At 36.3% G+C, this 6,104-nt stretch overlaps 1 protein-coding gene across 1 annotated transcript in view; it reads right to left on the bottom strand.

Moving 5' to 3' along the window:
* LOC138328454 (muscle-specific protein 20-like) overlaps positions 1–3,799 on the bottom strand; it is a 28,495-nt gene extending 24,696 nt beyond the window's left edge. The window contains exon 1 of the mRNA XM_069275260.1: positions 3,641–3,799. The gene's annotated coding sequence lies outside the window, so the exon portion shown is untranslated. The remainder of the gene's footprint in view (positions 1–3,640) is intronic.
* Positions 3,800–6,104: the final 2,305 nt, after the last annotated feature.

A 6,104-nucleotide genomic window follows, 5' to 3' on the forward strand; every position in this document is an offset into this window, starting at 1 on the left:
GTACGCCGATTAGGAAAGGGAAACAAACCAAGTACGCTGATTAGGGAAGGAAAAGAAACAAATCAAGTACGCCGATTTGAGGAAGGAAAAACAAACCAAGTACGCCGATTTGGAAAAAAAGAAACAAACCAAGAACGCCGATTTGAGTAAACAGAGTAACAAACCAAAAACACAAATCGAGTATACCTTTTCAACATTTCATGCGACATATTTTGCTGATGTATGCATCCATATTCCAGGAAGATCTAAAATGTTGGCTTTCATCAAATGATTGACAGACAAGAGTCGCTGACCCCGTCGAGGAAAGACGGGATGGCAATTTATATACTACGACCCATTTGACCTTGAACGAACACACTATACACACTACGTCGTATACAATAGACGCCATAAAATAAACGCAACATCTTCACAGCCTTAGATATACTTGACCTTACCACACGCCAACAAACCTCCTAAAATCGCGCTTGACCCCGCGAGATCGCCTTGAAAGTAAATGGCCCTAGCACGTAATGCCTTTGTGTACATGTATGGTGCATATATATGCAAACATGTGTAGCAAAAACAGCCCCAGGTCACCAAGACCTGCAACGTATGACGTATTTCACATGTGCAGTAAGTACATTAATGTTTTTAAGAGAGACTTCTCAAAATGACACACTATCGGAATATTATCTAGACTAGTACTCCAGGACACCAGAACAAAAAATATATACGCAAATCAGGCAAGACATTAACACTAAGACTAAGTAATAATATATTTTTGTCGTCAGAACATATCAAATAATAATATGAATTTTCAATGATCAATAAATGCCCGTTGTGGCCAAAAAATAAGGAGCTCCGACATACTGCATTACCACTAGGCCATCTTTTTTGGGTTTCGAGTTCGAATCTTATGCGGGGCAGTTGCTAGGTACTGACCGTGGATCGCTGGTTTTTCTCCGTATCTTCCAGCTTTCAACCAGATCCTAAATGTATACGTATTACACTTCCTTACTGGCCCTGTCTGTTAATTATATATAACAAGACCATAAACCAAATTATCCGTCATACAGAGCAACGTTATCGCAAGTAAACCTTATCGCGAGTGTAGTAAAATAATAATAACGCCTGTATTTTATCTTCCCTGTCTGTCATCTGTCACAGTTTTAGTTTAGGTGGACTCAGTGGAGAGGTAATGAGTATAGAAAGGACAGTAGCATGGCAGTGGGTAATTAGCATGGTCGGTCGACATGGGGACTTTTACCAATATACGGTATGGAATGTCGGTATGTGTGGAATTTCACTCCCACGTGTATTTATTGACAATATCGGGTTCCAGTCGCATACTTCAGACTTATGATAAAGCTAAACAAAGACATTTTTAACTTTCACTTGCATATTTAACAATGGGTGCATTTACTGAAAACGAAAGTAATTTAACATGCTAAGTCACTTTATACTTCGGAGTGAAAGACATATTACAATGATTCATTTCACTGAGAGTCAAATTAACTTTATGAACTGAATCACTTACAATTGAAACCAGAGAAAAACTTCATTTTCGTATTTGTAAGTGAATTCTTTCACATACTTTCTGTTCGCTAATCTTTGTAGCACAATAAAAGTTGTATACTAAATCAGTAATAAATTCATCCGATACCATCTGTTCATTCGTTCTCAGGCCCGACAGCTCGTGAAATATAAGACTGACTCGTTTTATTATATTCTATACATGTGTATATAGAAGATGATTTCATACACATTATCTGTGATAACTATGAGTAGAAAGAGACAGACTCGGCGCGTGAAATGTTTTAATCCAATTTCCGGCTGTTCCGGTAGTGAACGCAGTTTCCCTTACTTGATACATATATTGTGTTTTAAAGCTGTTCGATATGACTTTGCAATTCTATTTGAATCCGGCTGTAGATACATGTATGTTTTTGTGGACCATTCACGTACATGACATCAGACATTATAAGGAACATCACATTGTTGATTGTCTAATCACGGAGACAGGGTAAGAGGAAATTTCAGAACTTCTGAATATTAATCAATTCAGACCAGAAACTCAGATCCCAAAACAAAACAAGGGCCTTTAAATCAGTCACTGTTTAAATTTAAACCGACAGAAAAAAAACTACATTTAAACAACAGTCACTCACATTTTAATTCCCTGTAAATGTGAACTTTAGAATTGTAACGAGAGCACCCTGAACAAATGCCAACAACTGTACAGCTTAGCAGCAAACTCACTCAATCATCCTTTCCGAGTTCTACACACAAGCAAACGACGGATTACTCACTCCAGACCGAATACGTACACAGAACTAATTTATTCAACTCCATATACGGTCAACGGTCGTGGTATTTTAATCACGGAAAGCCTGTCTGCCTAAATTTAGCCCCTAGTGGAAATGTTTGGATCTCTAGGCAGAAGGTTGTGATTAGCTAGATAGATTTATATCAGATACAGTGACCATATATCAACGTAACCTACCCGACAGACCGTTTAATTTCCAGATAATAAGAGCCGTGTATGAGATGATGACACTGTGCGTCATGCATATGTATCAAAATATAATCAGTATTTTAAATAAAATTATAAATTTTAGATGTACAATTGTCAAAATTCCCTATTTGATTCGATTCAACACAAGTTCCTACGATTATATGACCGTTGATGTATTGTACATGTATATATTTCTATATGTCTAAGTAAATGACAAGTTGGTAGTAATAAAGAAATAAATCAATCCATATTATCAAAAACACTACACATACATTTGTACATGAAACTCCTGTTACATGTGTTATAGTTCAGACAAACTATTGCTACTCTATCGGGTATTAACTAGCCACGAGGCACCCTGGGGCCTACTGTCTGAGTTGAATAAACCGATCGGAAAAGCTTCCTGCTATTAACACGATAAAGCGATATCTCCAATAATAGCCTGCCCCAGGAAGTCCTAACGGAACAAATTCGGAAATATATCGATCTCCAAGAAATCTATATGTACATAATTGCGTACAGCCACCTGTAAATCTGAAGCACGCGCGAGATTTCATTCTAGTAGATGTTAAGAGTTGGTATCAATCATACTTCCAAGTTACTCATTAAAGCTCATATGTATACGACAGGTGTGCGATATTTTGAATACACGTTTTTACCTTATACGGTGATTACCGTCTACAGGTATTCGGTGATAGTATATACACACCTGTGTTATTTTTGATAATTTACCTATAATGTGGGTTTAAGTATTTGTATACCATTCCTAATCCTAGATTATCTTCCTTTCTTTTAATGTACATGTATACACATACTGTACCTTTGAACAACAAAACGGAAGTATACATTATTAAATCATGCTACCGTATATACATGTAGCTCGCACCTGCTGAACATATATAAACTGTAGATCGTTTTTACCACTCTTTTGTGAAACATTCGATAGAAAGACATTTCACACATTGGTGTCAGAAATAATGCAAAATTCATGATAATAGTATACACGTGTGTCATTTCCCCATATACAAAAAGGTGAATTGTCGTTTAAGGCATGGGGGTATAGGTAGGGCATGTGTCATATATTTAAGGGGAACGGTCCCGGACGATGGTATGTGCCGGTGACATGTTAAAATTTGTACTTACCTGATCTTGTGCAATACAAAATGGGTAATCCAAATGTCCAATATTAAAACAAAGTATTTGTATCCTTGATCACGCTAGGTCCGTCACGCGAGCTCGTGAATGACAGTCTCAATGTACTGTGTGTGTGGTCACGAACCAGACTCGGTATGTTCCGAACGAGGGCGTTGTACGGCCTTGTACGGAAGCCCATGCGTAACGACCGAGGCTCTCAGGATACCGAACGGATCAACGTTAAAACGTACTTTAATAGGAAATGCATGACGTGTTCGCGACGCGGACAAGCACGTGAAAAATGTGCATATATTTGAACAGTATTTTTAAAGATACAACTAGCATTTTGTTGCTACTACATCTATTCATTTAGATATTTGAATTGCCAATAGGTTCTATTGTAACAGACACAAGAAAGACAACTCCCATACAGCTGAAAAGCAACATTATAAGCTTTAAGGTCAAAATTTATTTACTGGTCCCAGGATCATAAAACAGACTTAGACTTTAGTTTGTGTTTAGTTAATAGAAGATGACGGAACGTTCGAGTGAAACGTAATTAGAAGTCTTGGTTAGCGAGGATGAGTGTTAACCATAGGGGCCTGGCACTAACATTTTTAACCAACAGTATACATATATATATTACAGTAGATGCTATAACATATATACTGTATGTATACTGCTGGTTAAAAATTTTCGTGTCAGGTCCCTGTGGTGTTAACCAGATATAATTTTCTTCATGAAGACCTAATGATAAAAACATAACAATGAGTCATGTCTAAAACAGCGCCTTGTTGAACGACCTTTTCTAAAATTATTTGAAGGCATTAAAAATGGTTAGGAATATTGTATTAAATAAGATGCAGTCTATGGAATCATCTGAAATGATTTTGGTTGGCAGCTAGGACCATTTATGGGTGGTCACATGTGTATATAAATGTGTTTTGTGTGTGAATGAATGTTTGTTTCGGGAAGTTGCGATATATTCCACAGGGATTTGAGAACTAGTTACAGTTTATATACTTATGGACCCACCAGATTGCCCATAGACCATTTTTGATGATGTTTTAGGGGTCTAGATAAAAAAATCGGTAAAATCATACTTAAATACTAGTAATATATACGTACATATGTATATGGATATAGTACTATGTCACATGATTTTTACCGATTTTTATCTAGAGCCCTAAAACGTCAAAAAATAGTCTTAGGGCACTCTATTAGGTCTTTAATTATATAAACTGTAACTAATTATCATATCCCTGTGGTATATCCATGTTTATCGTTTCTTGTAATATCAGGACTCCTGCCTTTTTATAGTACTACATATTCTACTGTCACTGAAGCATGCTTCCAAAGACATCAGACAGCACACTCCTGTCGCTCACATTTTACTGAAAATGAGCAAACAAGTTGACCCACTTCCTTTATGTTGCGCGTTATCCAAGAGCAGAAACTATCTTTTATAGACTATGGTGTATCTTGCCCAGGGGGTCAAAAGGAAAAAGCTTAATTATGTTATGAAAATAATCTTAATAATGACTTGTATCACTTCATCTTCCTTTTGAATCTCACCATCCATTGTCTTGCATGGTTTCAGAAATATAATATTAGCGAAACTTGCATCATTTAAAGGAAAACGCAGTGCAATATACCGTAAGGTATTACCATGTGTTTGAAAATGAAGCTAAATAAAAATGATTTTAATATTTCTTTAAGCATGCATACATATCGGTGCATAGCAATCAAACCGAAAACGTATGGTATTATTCCTCGGTTGCGTGTGACAAGATGATTTTAGTGATATGATAAGCACAATCAGCATCCAGGTTGTGACATCGAGAGAGAGAAAAATACTAAGAATCATAAACATTACAGTAATCACCATGAGTTGTCTCCCTTACCATGAAATTACTATGCTACTGTATGTACTATGCTACTATGCTATGTTTTGACCAAACATAGGAAAATATTTCATCTAGAGATCTAAATGATAGCTAATTATTCAGCTTTTACGATGTCATATTTCTGTAAAGTATATGTAACAAACCTTTTGAATATCATCAACATTAGTGTGGGTTTTTTTTTAATCTTTATAAAAAAAACTGAGGTTACCCTCTCGACATCTCGGAGAAATTTCCGACAATCTTTTCTCCCTAAAGGTTCCCGGTATTTTCTGTTGCGATCTCATTTGATTGATACGGCATATGAGGAAATGAATCCTCTATACTCTATGGGTTACTTTCACTGTCGTTATATCTACCTGGACTATTTCATCGTAAAACTGAAAGCAGTTCATTAGAAAAAGAACGACCAATCCCAGGCCAGCAGAAACGTCCTTTGAATATTACATAGAATCAGTATATACATGTTTAGAAGTATTTTGACTGAGAGCGACGCCCAACTTCAAAGACATAAAGTGAACCACAATGATTTACCTGATTCTTTTCATGTACATAAAAGGGCTAAAATA

Source organism: Argopecten irradians, chromosome 7 (assembly GCF_041381155.1).
Source record: "Argopecten irradians isolate NY chromosome 7, Ai_NY, whole genome shotgun sequence".
NCBI classification, from domain to species: domain Eukaryota; kingdom Metazoa; phylum Mollusca; class Bivalvia; order Pectinida; family Pectinidae; genus Argopecten; species Argopecten irradians.